This window comes from Mobula hypostoma, chromosome 10 (genome assembly GCF_963921235.1).
Source record: "Mobula hypostoma chromosome 10, sMobHyp1.1, whole genome shotgun sequence".
Classification (NCBI taxonomy): Eukaryota; Metazoa; Chordata; class Chondrichthyes; order Myliobatiformes; family Myliobatidae; genus Mobula; species Mobula hypostoma.
Genome location: NC_086106.1, coordinates 60,902,041 through 60,925,204, shown reverse-complemented (window position 1 = coordinate 60,925,204; position 23,164 = coordinate 60,902,041). Strand labels below are relative to the sequence as shown.

Genomic DNA, 23,164 nt, shown 5'->3' with positions numbered 1-23,164 from the left:
GACCAATTTTATACCTTACAATCCTTTTGCTTTTAATGTACCTGTAAAAGCTCTTTGGATTATCCTTCACTTTGACTGCCAAGGCAACCTCATGTCTTCTTTTAGCCCTCCTGATTACTTTCTTAAGTATTTTCTTGCACTTCTTATACTCCTCAAGCACCTGATTTACTCCCTGTTTCCTATACATTTCATACAACTCTCTCTTCTTCTTTATCAGAGTTGCAATATCCCTTGAGAACCAAGGTTCCTTATTCCTATTCAATTTGCCTTTAATCCTGACAGGAACATACAAACTCTGCACTCTCAAAATTTCCCCTTTGAAGGCTTCCCACCTACCAATCACATCTTTGCCAGAGAACAAGCTGTCCCAATCCACGCTTTTTAGATCCTTTCTCATTTCTTCAAATTTGGCCTTCTTCCAGTTCAGAACCTCAACTCTAGGACCAGATCTATCCTTGTCCATGATCAAATTGAAACTAATGTTGTTATGATCACTGGAACCAAAGTGCTCCCCTACACAGACTTCCGTCGCATGTCCTAACTCGTTTCCTAACATTCTCCGTTACTTTCACCACCTTCATCTGATTCTACTATAACTCTCTGTTTTCTGCCGGGATTGTTTCCCGCCATGATTTGCTTGTCCATTTGTCCCTCTCTACTAATCTTCCTCCTGGGACCTATCCCTGCAAGTGCACCTGTGAATCTGTTGTGGTCGTCCACTGTATCCAGTGCTCCCAGTGTGGCTTCCTCTACATCACTGAGACCTGATGCGCATTGGCAAACTACTTTGTGAAGCAGCTTCACTCCGTCTACAAAAAGCAGTATTTCCTAATGCCCAACCATTTTAATTCCATTCCCCATTCCCAGTCTGACATATCAGTCAATGGCCTCCTCTACTAACATGATGAGGCCACCCTCAGGTTGGAGAAGTAACATCTCATAATGAGAGGAGATCTATCAGAAACATAAAAAATTATGGAAGGGAAAGATAAAATAGAGGCAGGAAAGTTGTTTCCACTGGTAGGTGAGACTAGAACTAGGGGATGTAGCCTCAAGATTCCAGGGAGTAGATTTAGGACAGAGATGAGGCGGAACTGCTTTCCCCAGAGGGTGGTGAATCTGTGGAATTCTTTGCCCAATGAAGCATTGGAGGCTACCTCAGTAAATATATTTAAGACAAGGTTGGATAGATTTTTGCAGAGTAGGGGAATTAAGGGTTATAGGGAAAAGGCAGGTAGGTGAAGATGAGTCCATGGCCAGATCAGCCATGATCTTATTGAATGGCAGAGCAGGCTCAACGGGCCAGATGGCCGACTCTTTCTCCTATTTCTTATGTTCTTATATTCATACCCCATCTAGGTAGCCTCCAATCTGGGGGCATGAACATCAATTTCATGAGCATGTGGTGATTTTTCCTCTCCCCCTTCCCTCTTCTTCCTTTCCCCACACTGGCGCCCTTTTACATCTTCTCCTCTCCTCCTGATCTTCTATCAGATCCCTGGTGCCCCTCCTCCTTTCCTTTCTTCCATTGTCTACGCTCCTCTCCTATCAGGTTTCTACTTCACTGCTTTTCCTTTTCCACTTACCACCTCCCAGTTTCTAAGTTCATCCCCTTCCCCCACCTTTGCTCCACCTTCTAGCTCGTACTCATTCCCCTCACCCCACCTTTGTACTCTGGCTTTTTCCCCTTCCTATCAATTCCTGATGAAGGATCGGTGTGAAATGTCAACTGTTTATTCCTTTCCACAGGCGCTGCCCTGCCCGACCTGCGAGTTCCACCAGCATTTTGTATGCGTTGCTCTGTAAAAGAAAGAGTGTTCCTCTGGGGTGAAGGTGCATATCACAGTGCATACAGTCACACACACAGCATACAGCACATATAGTAACTACAGCACGTACGGTCAGAAAACTAATATTAGCACAAACCCCTGAGCAGCATGGCCTGAAGACTGATAGTGCATGGGATATTGGCCTGGAACCATGTTTCTGTAATAACAAGTATATAGCAGTTCCTAGTTGCGCTAGGTCAAATGCAGATGAAGGCAAATCAGCTTGTCTTCCAGGAAGCAAACACAGGAGAGCTGGCCTGCAGTGGCTGTCCCATGCCCAGCTGCCCAGCCTAGATTGCAGCATGCCTGTCATGCCTTTATTCTCTCCCACAATGACTCCAGCACCACCACCACCCCCCCCCCCAGGTGGTTGTAACAGGCTACACCCGAGCATGAGAGCCTGGTCCACCACCACACCCCCCCCCCCCCGGGTGGCTGTAACAGGCTACACCCGAGCATGAGAGCCTGGTCCATTCAACAAACGAGGCTATGCAGCTTCCTCACCAATGAACGAATAAACCAGACCTGCAGTATTTTATATTATCAGTGTCCAACAGGTCTAGCGATCACAAGAAAACTGTGAACAGGTGGATTGAGCAAACTCCACACAGACAGACGACCGAGGTCAATCAAACTGGGTAACTGAAGCTGACACCAGCTGCTTAACTTGCATTTCACTGTAATGGTGATTAGTTCTGACAGTCCTTCCTCTTAACCTGATCAATGAAAGATGTTTCTACTGTATTGTGAGAAACTGCCTAAATCAAACCACATTTAACAAGCCTATATCATTATATCCAATTTGAACTAACTGGCTACACATTAGCCAATATCTGTTTCGACATGGTACATGTCAAAATTCAAAGAAATGTACAAATCCACTCTATGTATGTATTAACCTTCAATTCTTGCTATGAATTTCCAAGTTGCATAACTCAAAGCAAATGCTAACATGAGTACTGCATTTCACTTTGAACCTGATGATGATTTCCGACTCAGAGCTTTGGCTGTGCCTAGAGACAGTGTGGACCCGGGTGCAGTTTTAATGTAGGAATTAATAAGAAGTATAGATAATTTAATGTATTAATACCATGCATTCTTGTATGATGAAGCCTACTCCCTTTCTCTTATCTAATCTAGTAATCCTGGAAGCAAGCTACTTACCTAGATCTTGTTGCTACAAGCCAGCTTCATTCTATCACAAGAACAATCTCATTCCATTGCCTAACCCCACAGAAGCATTTGTACAGTATGTACCCGAGCAATTAGCTAAGATTCTTGAAGCATGAAACAGATTTCCCTTGTTCTAAATAATAGGACAAGGTGATTTATTTGCCCCTCTGAAACACAAGAAACACAAGTGTCATTCGTCGATATTTCAGGTCTAAAGGCTTTTTTGGGATAGAAGGATCTTATGGAAAATAACATTTAAGAAATTGAATTCTGCTCTTTCTCCACTTTCTTCTCTTGTTGCTCTACTCAGTTTTCCATTTTCCTGTTTCTCTGATCATCCTACTATTCCCCCGCCCCCCCCCCAATGAAATCTCTCTAACAGCTATCCAGTAAATAAAGATCCCAGGTACTTCTGGCCAAGTTAGGCAATGGGTGCATAGTGTTATTTTTTATATATCGACTCCATGCGGTTGTTGAGCTGTAGCAGACGTTAAAACAGTATATTAAAAAAAACTTGCTCCCATATCTTCATTGGCAAGGTGCTGAATGTATAAATATGTTAGGGCATTTAGAGGTCAAGGAGGAGGAAGTGTTGGGCCTTCCAATGAGTATTAAAGTGGAGAAGTCCCCAGGGTCTGATGGGATTTATCCCAGGTTATTGAGGGAGGGAGAAGTTGAGATTTCTGGAGCCTTGACCAGTATCTTTATGTCCTCTTTAGGCACAGGCAAGGTCCACCTCTAGGAAGAAGGGAACAAGGGAAAATCCTATGAACTATAGATCGGTGAGTCTCACCTCAGTTGTAGGGAAATTGCTAGAGAAAATTCTTAGGGATAGGATATATGAATATTTGGAAAACTGTGGCCTAATTAGGAAGAGCCAACATGGCTTTGTGAGGTGCAGGTCATGTCTTACCAACTTGATTGAGTTTTTTGACAAGGTCTCAAGGGAGAATAATGATGGTAGGGCAGTGGATGTTGTCTAAATGGATTTTAGTAGGTGTTTGACAAAATCCCTCATGGGAGGCTAATCCAGAAGATTAAGATGCATGGGATCCACATTGAATTGGCTTCTTGGGTTCAGAAGAAGAGGGTAGTGCATAGAATTCAGTGGGTATGGGCAGAAAAATAGCAGATGGGGTCAGCAGATAAATGTGAGGTGCTGTACCTTGGTAGGGCAAATGCAAAGAGACAGTACACTGTTGAGGGCAAGATCCTTAACAGTGTTGCTGAGCAGAGAGATCTTGGGATCCAAGGTTATAGCTGCTTGAAAGTGGTTACACAGGTTGATAAGGTGGATAAGAACGCTTATGGAATGTTTGCTTTTGATAGTCGAGGCATTGAGTTCAAAAGTCAAGAGGTTATGTTGCAACTTTATAAAACTCTGATTAGGCCGCATCTAGAGTATTGCAAACAGTCTGGTCACCCCACTATAGGAAGGATTTGGAGCTTTGGAGAGGGTGCAGAAAAGGTTTACCAGGATGCTGCCTGATTTAGAGGGCATGTGCTGTCACGAGAGGTTGGATTGTTTTTTCTGGAGCACCAGAGTCTGAGGGAAGATCTGATGGAGGTTTACAAGGTTATGAGAGGCATAGATAGAGTGGACAGAGAATTTCTGTTTCCCAGGGTTGAAATGTCTAATACCAGAGGGCATGCATTGAAGGTGAGGTGGTGGTGGGGGGGGGGGGCAGTAGGGTCAAGGGATTGTGAGGGGTAATTTTTTTTTTACTCAGAGGGTCAGGGATGCCTGGAATGTGCTTCCTGGTATGGTGGTAGAGGTAAGTACATTAGAGGCTTTTATGACACATTTGGACAGAGGGATATGGACATTTTGTAGGTAGAAAGGATTAGGGTTTGGGTGATTTTGAATTGCTTTTTAGCTGGTTCAGTACCATATTGTGGGCTGAATGTCCTGCTCCTGTGCTATACTGTTCTATGTACTATGCTTTATTATGGCCATGTTCATCTCCATCTAACAACTCTGCTTATGTTTTACTGGTCTAGAAAGATTAATCTTTATGCTTTCAGGTCAGCATGCAGTTGTTCAACTAAGTATGTGTCTTGGGCAAGAAACCTCATCCCTCAATTAACTGAGCAATAGAGTGATAGAGTCATAGAAAAGTGCAGCACAGAAACAAGCCTTTTGGCCCATCTAGTCTGTGTTGAACCATTTTAATTATTTATCTACTTTACTCTATTGAAGAAATTGACTTATTGATGTTGGAAATGGGAAAAATGTGCTTATATTGATTTACCAGTTCTGGAGCCTGATATTTATTTTCTCAGACAGAGGTGAATGGAGAAGCCAAGCCTTCATTCTGATCGCTATGTGACGAAAGTACACATAGACTAAGATGTTAACTGTCCTGTGCTGGCACCAGTGGGATCAGCAGTTGGTCTGCCACCTGTCTTCAGGAGAAAGAGAGATAAGGAAAACAATGAAGCAGCATTTGGAGATGTTAATGAAGGGACGGGAGAGTTTAACGGAAGGAGACACAGTCTGAGAGCTGTCAAGATAGGCTCCTCTTTGAACCCTGAACTGTTTGAAGTGATGGACAGGCGATACCCCAGCAGGGGGATAAAAAGGGACAGGTTCGCTAAGGCAAGACACACACGACACCACGAGGTAACGAGACCCTGGAAGCGGTGCGCCTCCCACAAGTTGGTGGGAGTTTTGGAGGGCTGGTCGTGGGACCAAGCCATAGACGCACAGGGTGGAAAGGTACGATCGGCGGGAACCTGGTGTGTGTCCGCCCTTGCCTGGGTGCCAGGTTCACTGCAGAGAAACGATCGTATCTGAAAACGGAGGGGTCACAGTCGGTGACCTCAGAAGACATTACAAAGGGCTTGCCCAAAAGCTGACTGCGAAGAATATCAAAGGTCTGTGTGGAAGCCGTTTGAATATTCATTCGCTTTTGCTCTCTCCCTCCTTCCCCCACCCCCCGTCCACAGCCACGGCAGTGATTACTGTGAACTGAACTGAACTCAATTGAACTGAATTTTGCGTCACTTTGAAACTGGTCATTTACCCCTAGACGACGATAGAGCTTGATTGATCCTGTTATTCTAATTCTGTGTACATGTGTGTTTATCATTGCTGAACTGTTGCATTTATTATCCTTTTGATTAGAGTACTGTGTTGCTTATTTCTTTAATAAAACTTTCTTAGTTCCAGTAATCCAGACTCCAACTGAGTGATCCATTTCTGCTGGTTTGGCAACCCAGTTACGGGGTACGTAACATAAGTGGGGTTTTCGTCCGCGATTTTGAACGCTAAATTTGGGACGGAGTAAATTGATTGGGTTAAAATTCCCGAAAGAAAGAAAAGGCAAACAGCAGAAACGGAGATTGAGGGATTTCTAAAGGCGCCGACCTTGGAGGCATTAGAGAATGCCAGGAAAGCGGAATTGGCAGCTGTGGCCAAACGGTTGAATCTTGTTAAGGGGAAGTCGACAATGAGGAGAGAGGAGATACACAGAGCTATCGTAGAGCACTATGTATCTAAAGGTGTGTTTCCCCAAGGGGAGCTGGAAGTGGTGTCTATTGAAAAACCTGCTGGAGACGCGGTACAGGTGCAGCTTGAAAAACTGAGACTCGAGCACGAGTTCCGGGTATGGCAGCTAGAACACGAAGAGAAGCAGTTAGAAAGGCAGGAGAAAGAGAAACAGTTAGAACGACAAAGGCAAGAGAGAGAGAGGCAGTTGGAGCGAGAAGAGAGGGATAAACAGTTGGAGCGAGAAGAGAGGCTGAGGGAAAGGAAATTTGAGCTGGAGAAGTTAAAGATAAGGGCAGAGCAGGGGCCCATGCCGAACCAAGGTGGAGGGTTCAGGGCGACCCAGGAGGTTAGGCTGGTTCCCCCATTTGACGATACCAATGTTGGATCGGTACTTTCTCCATTTCAAAAAAGTTGCTACAAGTCAGGACTGGCCGAGGGATAAGTGGGCTGTTTTGCTTCAGAGTGTAATAAAAGGGAAAGCCCAACAAGCTTACTCAGCTTTGTCCACGGAAGATGCCCAGAGCTATGAGGTGGTGAAAGAGGCCATCCTCAGGATTTATGAGTTGGTCCCGGAGGCATATCGGCAGAGGTTCCGGAATGCGAGGAAGCAGTGGGACCGCACGTACTTAGAGTTTGCCCGTGAGATGCAGACATATTGTGAGCGTTGGTGTGCCTCGAAGGGGGTAGATGGGGATTATGACAGACTGCTACAGCTGATCCTGATTGAGCAGTTTAAAGGTTGTGTCCCTGAAGGTATGAGGCCCTACCTAGATGAGAAAGAGGCAGCCACGTTAGCCGCAACTGCTAAGTTAGCGGATGAGTACGCGTTGACGCATAAAATGAAGTTTGCCCCGAGTAAAGGCTACCAGAAGGGTCGTCAGGACGGCGGGGAGAGTCCGCCAGAAAAGTCAGTAAGTAAGCCGGGGACTAGTGAGAAGGATAAGGTAGACCGGGAGCAGTCTGGTAGGAAGTCTCCTGGGGTCGTCTGTTATAATTGTGGGAAAGCCGGACACTTTGCGTCCAGGTGCTTTGCCCCAAAGAAGGAGATGGGGAAAGGAAAAACGGGGATTTCGACTAGCTGTATTGAGCTGGTGAACAAACTGCTAGGAGAGGAAAGGTCTGCCAAAGTCCAGGAAGGGCGCGAGAGGTTTATCTCAGCCGGATTGGTGTCGGTGAAGGAGGGGATAAACCCAGTTCCAGTGCGGATCTGGAGAGACACGGGAGCATGTCAGTCATTGATATTGAAGAGTGTATTAGAGTTTAGTTCAGAGACCCAGACTGGGGAGGTCAAGGTCAAAGGTATTGGGGAAGGGACAGAGGCAGTCCCTTTGCACCAGATACCCCTACAAAGCAACCTGGTCTCTGGACTAGTCACGATCGGGGTGAGGCCCGGATTACTGATGAAAGGTATGGAAGTCTTGCTCGGTAATGACCTCGCCGGGGGAATTGTGCTCCCAGCCGTGAGATTGACAGGTCAGCCTGCCAGCATTGAGGCCCCGCCCATGGACTCACAGGTTCATCCCGGGACTGCGGTAGTAAATTTAGCTGAGACGTTTTGCCAGCCTTGTACAAGAAGGGGGTAGAAAGTGAAAAGAAGGAGTGTAGCGAAACAAGAGGTAGTGAGGGAGCTGTGACAGACTTAGCATTAGCCAGGAAGGAATTTGTGCAGGCGCAGGAGCGAGACGAGGGGCTGATGGTTTTGGCGGAGACAGCTCTCTCTGATGCAGAATTAACAAGGGAGCCAGTAGGCTATTGTGTGGAGGAGGAAGTGCTAAGGAAGAAAGGGAGACCAAGTACCATACCCGCAGATGAGGAATAGGGGGTGGTGAAAAAGAGATTTTTAACCTGGCCCACAAGGTACCCCTCGGTGGACATTTTGAGGTGCTGGAGGAAACAGTTGGTGGAATCATGAAAGAGGTTTACCGGCTGCACAGGAGGAAGGATGTTATTGATTATGGCAGACGCGAACTGAGACGGTCACAGGCTTTTGATATGCTAACAAACCTAGTCGGTGTTAGCGCGGAAATCAATGAAGCTAGGGTCCCCCCGATAAGAGAAAAAAACCATTTTGAAAAGATGAGTATGGTCTCGACCAGATGGGAGAAGGCTATTGTTTTGGCTAGCTCTGCTGGTAAGGTCTCTCCCTTAATCCCCGAACAAAGCGACTCTTTAGGAGAAGTAATTAAACGGCTCGCACACGTGTGTTTGATTGTCCCGAGGTGATGCAAAGAACTGGGACGTTGGGTGGTGTTTGACACGTTAGGTCGGCCTAGTGAACAGCACCCCTATAGAATGAGTAATTCAGTGACGAAAGGGCTGACGAACACAGAGGTGTGTATTGGCGATGTAATACGGCTGTCTGAAGCCAGCTTGATAGTGAACCTTGAAAAAAATGAGTTCGGCCACACGAAGGTCACTTATCTGGGAATTGTGGTGACACAGGGGCAGCTGGCAGCGATGCGAGCTAAGGTGCGGGCTATCTCTGACATCCCAACCCCGACAGACAAGAGGGCCCTCAGAAGGCTCTTGGAGTTGGTGGGGTACTGTAGGAAGTTTTGCAATAACTCTGCGGTTACTACCCCTCCCCCTCCTACTAAGCCCTTGCGAAAGAAAACTAAGTCGGGATGGGACGACCCTTGTTATTGTGGTCCGGGACGAAACCCAATGAGAGGTTACACTGATAGCAATTCATCAGTGTTTTCGGTCACTATGAAGTTTGCTAAATTAGAGCCTGGTTTAAGGGATTATTAATAACACATATAAAAGGAACAGGAAATGTGATTGCTGACTGTCTGTCAGGTGTTGACAACTTCAAATTCGCTGTATTAGCCAAATAGCTGATGAAGATGTATATTTGTGTGTATCAAATAATGTATTCATGTTTGTAATTTTTACCCCGGTAAAAATCCTTAAAGGTGAGGGGTGTGACGAAAGTACACATAGACTAAGATGTTAACTGTCCTGTGCTGGCACCAGTGGGATCAGCAGTTGGTCTGCCACCTGTCTTCAGGAGAGAGAGAGATAAGGAAAACAATGGAGCAGCATTTGGGGATGTTAATGAAGGGACGGGAGAGTTTAACGGAAGGAGACACGGTCTGAGAGCTGTCAAGATCGGCTCCTCTTTGAACCCTGAACTGTTTGAAGTGATGGACAGGCGATACCCCAGCAGGGGGATAAAAAGGGACAGGTTCGCTAAGGCAAGACACACACGATACCACAAGGTAACGAGACCCTGAAAGTGGTGCGCCTCCCACAAGTCGGTGGGAGTTTTGGAGGGCTGGTCGTGGGACCAAGCCATATACGCATAGGGTGGAAAGGTATGATCGGCGGGAACCTGGCATGTGTCCGCCCTTGCCTGGGTGCCAGGTTCACTGCAGAGAAACGATCGTATCTGAAAACAGAGGGGGCACAGTCGGTGACCTCAGAAGACATCACAAAGGGCTCGCCCGAAAGCTGACTGCGAAGAATATCGAAGGTCTGTGTGGAAGCCATTTGAATATTCATTCGCTTTTGCTCTCTCTCTCCTTCCCCCGCCCCTGTCCACAGCCACGGTAGTGATTACTGTGAACTGAACTGAACTCAATTGAACTGAACTTTGCGTCACTTTGAAACTGGTCATTTACCCCTAGACGACGATAGAGCTCGATTGATCCTGTTATCCTAATTCTGTGTACATGTGTGTTTATCATTGCTGAACTGTTGCATTTATTATCCTTTTGATTAGAGTACTGTGTTGCTTATTTCTTTAATAAAACTTTTTTAGTTCCAGTAATCCAGACTCCAACTGAGTGATCCATTTCTGCTGGTTTGGCAACCCAGTTACGGGGTACGTAACAGCTACCACTACTGTTATTTGTTTGGAATGCTAAAGAATATCAGCTCGCAACAGCAATCTGGAAAGCTTCCTGGAAAGCACATCATATGAATATTCTTAGCTTACTTGCTAATTAATACAAATGCACAAGATTTTAGTGAAAAGTCCTCAATACCATTTCAGTAAAACAGAAGGAAATGAACATGACTGAATAATTAATCACTTTGTCTTAATATCTATTGAAATAGAACAAAGACTATCATTGTTGCTGTTGAATTGCTGATAAAATTTAATCAATTTCTATAAACCTGATATGCGATTGTCAAGCTGCCTTTTATATTGATCAGGACTTTTATTTCGTAAATAAATATGAACAGTAATTTCTCGTATTTTTACCATTCCCTTTAAGTCATAAGTGTAAATAGTATCATAGAAGTAATGCAGCACAGGACACCACTTGTCCCAGTGCTTGAACCTGTTCAACAAAGGCCAAAAGCACAAGGAGATTTGCTTGACCCTTTTGGCATTTCTACAGAAACACATGGCGTTCAGTCAATATTTCAGGTCAAGTCTCAGAATTAGAATCCGAACGAGCTTTAGTATGTCATGTAGTTTGCTGTTCTGTAGAAGAAATGCAGTACAATACATAAATGTTACAAAAAAAAACAATAAGAATAAATAAATAAATGGGTGAAAAAAACAGAGCAAAATAGTAAGGTAGCATACATGGGTTTATGGGCAGATCAGAAATCAGATGGTGGGGTGGAAAATAGGCTATTCCTAAAGCATTGAGAGTGTGTCTTCAGGCTTTTGTACCAAGAAGCCTAGAGATGTGGCACAAGTCTATGACTGAGTCCATTAATGTGCCGAGGAGATTGAAATCATCGAGATGAGTGCGGAAAGGCCGAGCGGGTGTTCAGTGCCGAAGGAAGATGTCTGCCTGTGACTGCCTCTTTCTCTTTCTCTCTCTCTCTCTCTCGCTTGTTGCTCCCAGAGGAAGATGCCTGCCTGCGACTGCCTCTCGCTTGTTGCTCCCAGTGGAAGGTTCCTGCATCCGAATGGTCTCCCTTTCTCTCCATCGATGCTGCCAGAGTCCATGGGTCTTGGCCAAGGTTTAATCAAAGCAGTTTGTGGATTGGACTCTGCAGTTCACATTATGAAGTGCTTCTAGTTTCTTGTCGCTCTTTTTTTGCGGGTATTCTGGACAATTTTGAATCAGTGTGGCTTGCAGATAACAAACTGAACTGAACTGAATTTGCCTGGACTCATTCGATTCTGTCTGCTTATATTCTATGTTTTTTGCTCGTCTTTTTTTTTATTGCCAATAGCACAATCTGTCTTTTTTTGCACTGGGGGTGGGGGGGGGGGCGGAATTGATGTTTTTGTTTGACCGGTTTCCATGGTCTTCTTTGTTTAGGGCTGGCTGTGGGGAAGACAAATCTTAGGGTTGTACACTACGTACATACTTTGACAATAACTGAATCTTCGTTCTGGATGGTAAGGATCCTTAATAATGAATGCTATATGCTTGACACATCACCTTTTGAAGATATCCTTAATAGTGGGAATCTAGTGCCCACTATGAAGCTCACTACGTTGACAACCCTCTGCAGCTTTTTCCGTTCCTATTCATTGGAGCCTTCATGCCAAACTGCGATGCAACCAACCAGGATGCTCTCCATGTCGAAATTTGCTGGAGTATTTAGTGACGCACCAAATCTCCTCAGACTCCTAATGAAGTTGAGTGTGCCTTCTTTGTAATCGCATCAATATGTTGGGCCCAGGATCAGAGAAACTGACATGCATGCACTTGAAGCTGCCCACCCTTGCTACTGCGGCTCCTTTATGAAAAGATCTGTGTGCTTCCCCCGACTTATGCTTCCTTAAGTCCACAGTCAACTCTTTGGCCTTACTGCTTGTTGCAACTTACTCAACCATTCGATCTATTTCACTCCTGTATGTCTGCTCGTCACCATCTAAAATTCTGCCAATAACAGTTGTGTTGGTTTAGGAACATTTTAAAAGAAAATAGTATTGAACTAGCTGACTACTGTTTCTTCACTGATATTTCCTGAACTTCTGATTAGTTACCTCTTTTTGTTCTGAGTTTCCCGCTCTTGTACAAATTGCATAATGACATAGTCTATTGGTGCTGCAACTGGAGTTTGGTGCTCCAGTTAACATCTTTTTGCAATCCCACATGTTAAGCAAAGACTGTCACTGTCATCCAACTATTTAGATTTGTTACTGGTTGATTTCTTCTAGTTGTGTTGATTTGGTCCTTCCAAGGTCATGCCAATTTGCAGAAGGCTACAAAGGCTCGTGAATATTTTTATTCAGATCTCCCCTGATCAACTTCCAGATATAGGTGCTTTAAGATGCATTACCATACAGACAAGGCATAGAGCAAGACAAAATGCTGGTGATAGAAGGAAGTGGTATAAAAGGACATTCAGCCACATAGATCCAATGGAAGCCAGTTTCCTTAAGCAAGATGTGAGACATCTGCACTTTGGCTAAGATCTTCCGCACTCTCCCTTGATGTTCACTCCTCTCTCCATGGCGTTGGGGCTGTGAGTCTGTTTCTGCTGCTATGTGCTTCATGTTGCGAGTTTGGCGATGGCTTGCCCCACTACATAATAAACTTGAGACCGAAGCTTTGGGCCTACTCTGGTTGCTCCGAGGATTCACCTCTCAGGACTCAGTTTGGTTCAGAATGCTGTTGCTTGCTTCTATTGTTTGCATAATTTGTGTTTATATTCCCTTTGGCCGTGCATTGGGTATTGCTCTTTCTTTTTTTAAATTGGGTTCTTTCAGGTTTCTTGCTTTGTAGCTCCTGTAAGCAGACAAATCTTAAGGTTGTATAATTTATACAAACTTCCATAATGAATGTACTTGAATTGTGAATCTTTAAGATCTCTCACCAAGTGCAGCTGCAACTCCAATCTCAGTGCGGCAATGCAGTGAGAGTAATAACTGTGGCCTTTAAATTTTCTGTTTCAGGATCCTTCCATCTTGGAACTGCAGATCTCACAGTATCTGTACTGTACTTTGCTCTTGGTTCAAAGAGAGCTAATTATATTTTGTTTTCCCTTGCCAATCCAGTAGATGGGGAAAACCTCTGGCTTTCTAGGAATGCAGGCCTCCTCCTGTTGCACTGTTCTTTTTAACAAAATACATTTGTCTGCTGACTCCACTTCTCTCTTCCCCATACCAAAACTGAAAACCTTGATGGGTGTGACCATAGACAGTAAATCGTGTAGATCAGTGCCTGTCCAAGATGAAAGGTGGCCATACTAGTAAACCCGACAGTGCCTACTGATCATCCATGTGTTGAGGCTAAAAGAATTGTTTCATGTTCAGGGTTTACAACAGTGTGGGAATAGTTTGGTAGAGGTCCTAAACTTGAAGTGCTGTGATTAACTTCCTCTTCCCATTTTCCTTGGAGCTTCCTCCTTGTAACTCAAGGCATTAACTTGCTTCCACGAAGGACCCTCACACAGCTATCATTAGATAAGGCAGCATTACTGTAGATTCAGAATGCTCAAATTTAAAGGAATGGGAGCAAACTGCAGCAAATAAATTCTACAGATCAACCTGTTTCTTTGTGCTCAATCATCATATTCCTTCTTTGTGATGGACAGCATCCTACAAGAGATTCAATTCTGGTCCTCCCCGCACAGAGGATACTGGCCATACACAGTGCAGGCAAGTTTCTGCAATGGATGACAAATGTTACTTCAGATTGCTTACAATGATTGTGATTCCCAGCTGCAACTGACCTGTTCTATCATTACCTAGAGGGCCTATTTTTTTCCAAAATCCATGAGGAAGGTGGAATAACAAAATGTTAAAAGTTAATATTTAATCCTATTCCCCACATTTCCCTTCAATATCCACCTTCTCCTTTGCTAAATTCTTAACTACAAAGTCACTTTCTTTAATGAATACTAATGAAAAATATTAATTTAGGACCAGTCCTATACATGGGTACATGCATAGATTTCCCACGTTGTTCCTAATGGGGCCTTACTCTTTCCCGGGTAATTTATTTGTTCTTAATAGATTTATAGAACCTCTTCGGATTATCCTTAATCCTGTCAGACCAAGGAATTCTGTCACCCTTTTCTCCATTCCTAATTTCCTTTTTAAATGCCTCTCTAAACTTGTTCTACTCCTGATAATCCTTTCTCATCCTTACTACCCCATACTTGTCATACGTTCCTTTTTATATTTCTGACTTTCAACAACCTTTGACATTCAAGGTTCCCTGAATATGCTGCTCTTACAGGAATATGTTGGCCTTGAACTCAAGTTATTTTTCCTTTGAATGCTTCTCACATAGACTTACCTCTGAAGCCAATGCTCCAGTCATACTCGTCTCAGTCCTGACTTACTCTAATGAAATTAGCCTTCCTCCAATTTAAAACATTTATTTCTGGTTCACCCATACATTTTTCCATAACCAATTTGAAATGGATGGAGTTATGGTCACTTTTCCCAAAGTGCTCCCCCTCTGACTACACCCATTTTCAGTCCCTAGACCAGTTTTATTCCCCAAGATAAAGTCTAACAATGTCAAAAAACAGATCTCAAAAGTTCTACCACACCCCTATTTACACTAAGGCAATCCCAGTTAATATTTAGGAAAATAAATCTTGTTTTATTACAAGCCTATTTAAATAGCATATCTTTCATATCTGTCTACATACTGGTTTTGTGTCTCTCACTGCCTTTGTAAAACACCAGCAGTATTGTGATAACAGCAAGGTAGCAAAGCTCAGACCAACTCTCCAGACACGGTGGTCCTGCTCAAGGATCTTATCATCCATCATGTAGACCAGATGGCATCATTAGGGAAAGGAAGTGGTGTCAGTGTCTGTCTCAAGATAGACTCATCAAGATACTCAGATGTGACGGCCTTTACCCCATTCTTGTTCCCCTGATATGGAACACCTGGCAGCTAAATGCCAAATATTCTACCTAATGCGGATGTTCTCTGCTGTTATCCTGATCAGAGTCTACATCCCATCTCAGGCAGATGTCAAATGAACACTTAGGGAATTGAGTGTTGTGATCAGCAGACTTGAAACTGTTTACACCAGCTCCTTCCCTATGTATCATCGCTGGGGACTTCATCCAGACAAGCTTGAAAATATCTTTGCCTCACCACAATCAACACGTCACCTTCAAGATCAGAGGACGTACTTTCAATCACTGCTATACCATCATCAAAAACACTTATTGCTCCATCCTTTGCCCACAAATCCAACTGCCTAGATATGTTTTGTCTTCCTGCATAGAGACTAAGACTGAACAGGGCAGTACAGAGGTGAGAACTATGAAGAGTTGGTCAAGGCTGGCAGAGGAACGAATACAGGACTATTTCTGTTCAAGGCTATGGTTAAGGGGTCACCAGAAGATCTGAATAAATGTGCTACAGTTGTCACAACTTCATAAACGACTATGTGGATAACTGTGCACCCAGAATTCTTCCGAATCCAAAAGTCCTAGATGCTCCAGAATGCTCATAATCTACTGAAGGCTAGATCTGTGGCATTTAGGAAAGGAGATCCAGGGTCATACAAATAGTCCAAGTATGATCTGAAGAAGGCCATCACAAGCATGATGAAACAATATCACACTAAACTGGAAGCACAGACAAATGTTCAAAAGCTGTGGCTGGACCCCACCACTTCAAAAGTATTCCACCCATATGGAAAACATGGCCAAGTGCAGAGAGCTTCCATAGCACCAGTGCCCAAGAAGAGCATAGAGATCTGCCTCATTAAATACTTCCCAGTAACGCATTTTTCCACTGCAGTGAAGTGCTTCAAGAGGTACGTTATGGCATGAATCAGCTCCAGCCTTAGAAATAGCCTGGATCCCTTTCAATTTGCCCTCGGTTGTAATAGGTTAATAGCAAATGCTATTTCACTGTTTTCCTGCTTTGGAAAACAGTAATGCATACATTAAGCTGCTATTCATCAACTACAGCTCAACATTCAACACGCTTATCCCCTTCAAATATATCACCAGGCTCCACAACCTGAATCTCTATACCTCTCTTTGCCAGTGGATTCTTGACTTCTTCATCGACTCACCTCAGTCAGTAAGGATCAGCATAAAACATCTCCTACTCAATGACTTTCAGCCAAGGTGCACCTCAAGGGTTGTGCTCAGTCTCTGGTCCACTTTCTTTACACCAAAGATTGTGTGACTGTGTACACCTCCAGTACCATCTAAACATCAACAAAACCAAGCAGCTCATCATTGACTTCAGAAAATGGAAGTTGGGAGACAACAAACCAGCTCTGATTGATGGGTCAGAGGTGGAGAAAGTAAGCAGCCTCAAATTCCTAGCATTAACATCTGAGATGAAATGTTCTAGACTTAGCACATAGATGCAATCATGAAGGAGGCCTGCTAGCATCTCTATATTCTGAGAAGCCCCACACTACCAGGTTCAGAAACACCTATTCTGCTCTGCAGACACCTGAACTAACCTGCACAACCCTTAACGCCACCTCAGTCATGGAAGACTACAGATAACCTTGAAGCACAATGGACATCTCTGATTGTGGAGATTTTTGCACTAACGTTGTTTTGAACAGTCTATTTTTTCCTCAGTCTCTTTTATAACTTAAACAATGTTTGTTGTGTGTGTTACCTGAACACTTGTGCCTGTTATGCTGCTGTGAGCAAGTTTTTCATTTTACCTGTACCCTACAGTACCTGTGCAAGTGACAACACACTGGACTTGACTTGAATCATGGCAAGCATGTATAGATGTAAAATGGATACAAGTTTCTGAGGAAAACCAAATTTGAGGAGGCAACCAGAATCAAAGTCCTTTTGTAGGGTCAAATAGCTATATTTTAGGTAAGATGCTGCTCTCAGCATTTCTCTTGGAGTTGTTCTACAGCAAAGATCACCATACCTCTTGACACAGTGATGGAAGGAACAGCCCTTCAGCCACCCAGAGGAGTCAATTGATAAGTGCTCCAGATGACTTTCCTTGCTGCAGAAACCAGAGGGAGCTATTTCAATCCTCTTTCTGGAAGGCAGCCACTCAAATGATCGCTGAGGTTCTCAGGAATGCTTCCTTGCTTCCTTCTAGTTGTCGTGGGGTGGGGGAGGGGTATGAAATAACATTGTGTCTGAATTTCTTCTTTGCTAAGTTGTGGCAAACCTTAGCAGAAATATGGTTTGCTTCTGAGTGTTTGTTTTTGAGTTAAATTGTGACCTTTATAGCCTCCTATCAGTTTAGAGTGGAAAGACTGGATGGCGTAGGGGATGTGCTGAGGAAGGAACCTGAATAGTCGTTGCTAGGTGACCCAGACTGGGCTACATTCCTTTATAAATGTATAAATAAACAAGTAAGATACAGAGACACTTTAGTGCCTCTGGTATCAACATTTTGTTTACAGAAATATTTCCCATGGTTAATCCTATAATAGAATTCAGTCAGATAGCTTAATTTTCTTATAGCTTTTTGAGACATGTCAGTAAACTGTGAAGCTTGAAGAACTGCAAAAATCAACACCTATTAACATTTCACCTTTCATACTTGATGGTCCCATATGCAAATGCAAAATAGTAGACAGCAGTACTGTATGGAACATAAGTTACACATGTCCAACAATCACATGATCCATTAGTCCCACAGAGCAAGCTATAGTTGTCAAGACACAAGAAAACTGTTTTCTATGAAGTATCACCCCCCCCCCCCATGTAGGCACACAGTTTATGCTGTTGCCCATTTCTTCTTTGTTAGCTTTCTGTTGCTTACATGTATGTTTATCTGTCAGCAATGGAGTCTATTCATGAGGTGAGCTATCACACAATGCCTTGGTGTTTGGAAAAGGTCAATGTCTCAGTTTATAAAAAGAGTTGCAGTGCACATCATTGAATAGATTCATCGGACTGTTCTGCTGCAGCAGGCATTTATGATATGAAGCCCTTATTATTATAAGGTCACAGATTGCCCTATTTTTTTTTTTGAAGAAGGGTGGTACATGGACAATACTAGATGAAAATAAACAAATGTAATTTAGACCTTCCTGTGGTATGACATGATAAAAGATTTGCTGACAAGCAAGGGAATCACACACTGGGTGACGTAAAGGATCAGATAAGGACCAACACAGGTAGTCCAAGTTATTGGACCTTTGATCCAGAGACATAAGTTTGAATTCCACCACACAACTGAGGAATTAATTCCTGTGATTAAATAGATCTGGAATTAAAGCTAGCTTCCATATTTTATATTCTGCCTGGGGCAGTCTCCAACCTGGTGGCATGAAAATTAAATTCTCAAGCTTCCGGTAACCACATCCCCTATTTTCCTATTTTTTCCTTTTCTCTTTTCCTGATGCAGCTGGCACCCATCACTCTTCTTATCCCCTCCCCCATCAAATCCATCTCCCCATCACTCACACTTTCCTCCTACTGGTTCCCCTCTCTGCCTTTTTCCATGCCTCATCTTCCTCTGGTATGTTTGTAGATTCCATCATCTTTACCCCTTCCATCTATCACATCCCAGTTTCTGATTCATTCTCACTCTCCTCCCTCCCTCATTTGCTTATCAACCCCCCACCTCATCTGCATCCACCTACTACCTGCCAGTTCTTCCTCCATCCTACCTCTCCCCCATCTTTATGCTGGCTATCTCCCCTCTTTCTTTCCAATCCTGATGAAGGGTCTTGACCCAAAACACTGACTGTCCATTTCCCTTCAGAGATGCTGCCTGACCCACTGAAATTCTCCAATGTTTGTGTTGCTCGAGCTTCAGTAACTACTACCTGAAATGACTAGGTTGTCATTAAACTCATCTTGTTCACTAGTAGCTTTCAGGGAAGGAAATCCGTTGTCTTTAAATTGTTAAGATTACATGTGATTGCAGGTCCATCGGCGATACATACTCTCAATTGCTTCCTCTATTAAGACACTTAGGAACAAGCAATAAATACTGGTACGTTACATTCCTTGATCAGATAATAAAAAAATGTTTTCAGCATATCCAGAACTAATATCACAAACGTTCCGCTGCTGAGAAGCTTCAGGATTAAACACTTTTTTTTACCCTAATGTATTTCACCCACATCACGTCTCGAATTACTTGTGTCATGAAGTAATAGAAGCTTTGCATTTGGATAAGACAGCTCATTGACCTCCATGATAGGCAGAAGATGATTGTCCACAAATGTTTAAAGGTTTGATAATGGGAAATGTCATTCTAAAGTACCAAGCAAACTAATTTTACATTAGCAGATATGATAGTATTAAAATGCTCTGCTTCGGAGACAAAGGACCTGGAATTCATGTGGTACTAAGAAAATGAAAAGTAGTCTTTTTTTAGATGAGATGATTCATAACATATTACAAATGTGTTTTTGCCTATAATTATTTAAGCTGCCATAAATTTCACTATATTATAGCTGCAGACTTTTTCGATAAGATATTTTACTTTTAAATTGTTGGAGGGAGAACTTTAGCAGTGTAATACAAAAGGCATAAAATTACATCCCCTCTCAAAGGTCAGTTTTTGGAAATACAACTTCTGAAAGTTCAGCTGACACTAATGAGATTATCAATGATTTGATTTTCTTACCCGTTTTATCACCTAAGCATTAATCCATAGTTTCTGATATATACAGTATGGCTTGAAAGTTTGGATGAGTGATGTCTGTATCCTTATGCTCACTAACTTGCTTTATTTAAAATAGCCAAGAATCTTTGGTTTGTAGAATCACATAAAAAGGATAGAAAAGTGGGAGTCAATGCATTAAACATTAAAAGCAAGAGGGAATTCAAGGAAATTTTTGAATTGAAATTGAACTAATGTATTAGTCACCCAAATCCTCTGTTCAGCTTTGCAGATGACACAGAGCCCTTTCAGTGTGTATTAATGGGAAATCATATTGGAGAGCTGGGCTTTCTTTGAATGAGGTAACATTTAACACCAGCCTCAACTTCTCCATGGGGCTATACACTGAGAATAATCTGGCTTAAACACTTGCTTTGCTGGTAGCACAATAAAAGAAAAAATCTTAAAATAACATTTTATTTGAGCCTAAGCATGTCTCTTTGTTGAAGTCAGGAGAAGTGTACATTTCAAGACTGATGAATTTAATCATAATCAACAAGAAACATATTAGTTCACTGGCCACCTTGCTCTCTGTACGTGGAAAATTAAAACTGAAATACACTGCACATAAGCATATTTTTAACTTGACTTTAAAGAGAAGGGTTACAAAAACTTCTATTAGGTGTTGCTTGGAGGTGCCAGAAGCTTTCAAACATTCCAATATGATCTGGCTAAGAAGGGATTTGCAGATCACCATGAATTTAACCATTACTAACCATCGGAGATTTGAGAAATGCTTTAATGATGGCATCAGAGAACAAAAGAGGCTGCTGTCAGATTCGTCTTTACTTTTAAGTTCCTTGTCAGACAGAAAGACCAATATGCTACCTCTGTGATCCAAAAGGAAGCTTAGGCCTCTGATCCATTCCAATCCCTGCCATCAACTCTGAAGCATACCAAACTATTCTTTGGATCACTGGCAGCAGCCTTTGGTGAACCAAGTCCTCTTCTGCTATTTGACCAAACATCATATCCAGTTGAAGTCAATTTGGGACCGAGAGAGACAGTTAATATCTAGAAAATTAACTTCATGACCATTATGTTTTGTGGGGTGGTGGGGGGAGAAGGGGAAAGTAGTTTGCTACTTGCTTATCCCCTATCTATTCACCCATCAATTTGATTTAAAGAAAGACTTTAATTTGCTTTCCCCAATATGTGTTTGAAAGACAATTGTGCCAAGAGTGAAGAGCTTTTCTGTTTGTGAAGTGGGTAAGTATTATACACATTTCATGAATAACTGCTTTCATTGTTACGATGAAGATGATTCAAAAAGAATACCAAAAGTATTCCATACTAACCTCGAAAATTCTTTGAATTTCTGAAAATGCTGTTAAATTAAATAATTCCAACACATTTCATCATTTAAGCTCCAAATTCAATGAATAATATTTCATGTACTGTAATACATCACTATTGTAATCAAAGTTCATCATATCACTGAGTTCATTTAGTGACATGTTACAGAAATACTTAAATCATATCTGAACTGATATATCTGAATAGTGTTGAGTGAATACTGTATTGCTGAAGGCACTATCCTTTATCTCATTGCAATTTCCAATAGATGTTAAAACATATCACAAATATGAGCAGAGTTCTACTGAGCCCCTTGGCAATTTGCTGGATAATTTCATGATTTCCTCAACCAAGACCACCAAAACAAATTAATTGCTGTTTGTTGAATCATACACTGCACAAAATGACTGCAGAGTTCAAAGAAACCTGTGGCAATATTGAGTTCAGCACTGCAAATGAACTGCTTAGGGATGTTTCGGTGTTACAAGATAAGGGAGAATATAAAAAGCTTCACAGTTGATGAAAAAGGCATTATAACTAGCACCAAGATTCAAAAACATAAAAAAGCTACAGCTGCAGTAATGCTTTCATTATCTGTTCTTAGGTTAAGAGTTGGTGACTGTAGATATCGTTGTAAGAAACTATTTTATATGCAAGAAGAGTATGTTAATATCGAGATGATGTCCTGAAACAAAATATAAGCAATGTCTAGCATTAACAGGCTACCGTCCAAAAAAAATCTGGAGTTTCGTTGAATGACATCAATTAGAGCTTTTTTTTTCCATTTTGTTTCTGCCATACAATATATTAAAGTACACACAAAATGGTACATCACTGCAACATTTTAAAAACTGTTCAAATAAAAAGACAGGACAATAAATATAGAAGAATAAAGTCAAAGACACAAACATCGCTATATCCTTCCTTCTTATTGGAGAATAGGTTGGCTAAACGTAACATCTGTATAAACTACAGAAGGTCCATATTTCACTGCCTGGATCTTATCAGAACTAGACAAGAACTTAACAGCTGAATATTTTGCCAGCTTTTGCCAGGTCTGGTTAAGGTATAATTTTAGATTTCATTCTGCATTTTTAAGACTATACAGCATTCTAAACGACATATTCCAAACAAATTCAAAATATAATTGTCAATTAGCATATTGTCCTCAAATCAAAGATACCCTTTTGAGTCTTTTCTGCACTTCTTTTCTGTTCTACTACACAGCATTAAGTCATAAGCTCACAATTGCTATCATCATTTATAAGGGTTTGGAAATGTGGTATATTTGATAAGTTTTAAAATTAAGCATTTACCTGAATGGTGTGATAACCAACAATACTGACACTAAGACAATCCCACCTCAAATTCCTTCATTAGAGCTGTGGACAGCTGAAATCTCCGCTTATTTCTTTAATCCCTTTACATAAGCCAGTCTGAATGGAGCACCATGATGAAGCTAGCAGCCAGAAACAGATCCAACCTTCATGCATTACCGCTCCTTGTCGAGTATCTTTAGCAGATAGGAGAGTCTGTGACAAAAAACGGAATGGACTTTAGCCTCTCAAAAGAGGAATGAGATTTCAGTAGGACTGATGCCAGTCATTTCTGCAGATGACTTGAAATTTTCCATTCAGAACACTACACTGCTGCAGATATATCTACATACAGATTAAAGATCCACAATGTTTTCAGTTTAGAGAACGACATCGATTATAACATTCTATCTATGTATTGTACGGCTATTGGAATATTTAAAATATATTTCCAATTGCACAATTAATTTCAAATTTCTATTTGCAGAACTATTTATAGATTTTCCATTCTATCTATGTTAAATGGAGTTTTACACATGAAATGTTTCATAGTCACAAAAAATATAAATTAATCTTTGCATAATTTTTTAAGAG

At 42.1% G+C, this 23,164-nt stretch overlaps 1 protein-coding gene across 1 annotated transcript in view; it reads right to left on the bottom strand.

The window, feature by feature from the left end:
• LOC134353322 (5-hydroxytryptamine receptor 2A-like) overlaps window positions 1–22,699 on the bottom strand; it is a 337,337-nt gene extending 314,638 nt beyond the window's left edge. Inside the window, exon 1 of the mRNA XM_063061358.1 lies at window positions 22,571–22,699. The gene's annotated coding sequence lies outside the window, so the exon portion shown is untranslated. The remainder of the gene's footprint in view (window positions 1–22,570) is intronic.
• Between the last annotated feature and the right edge of the window lie 465 nt (window positions 22,700–23,164).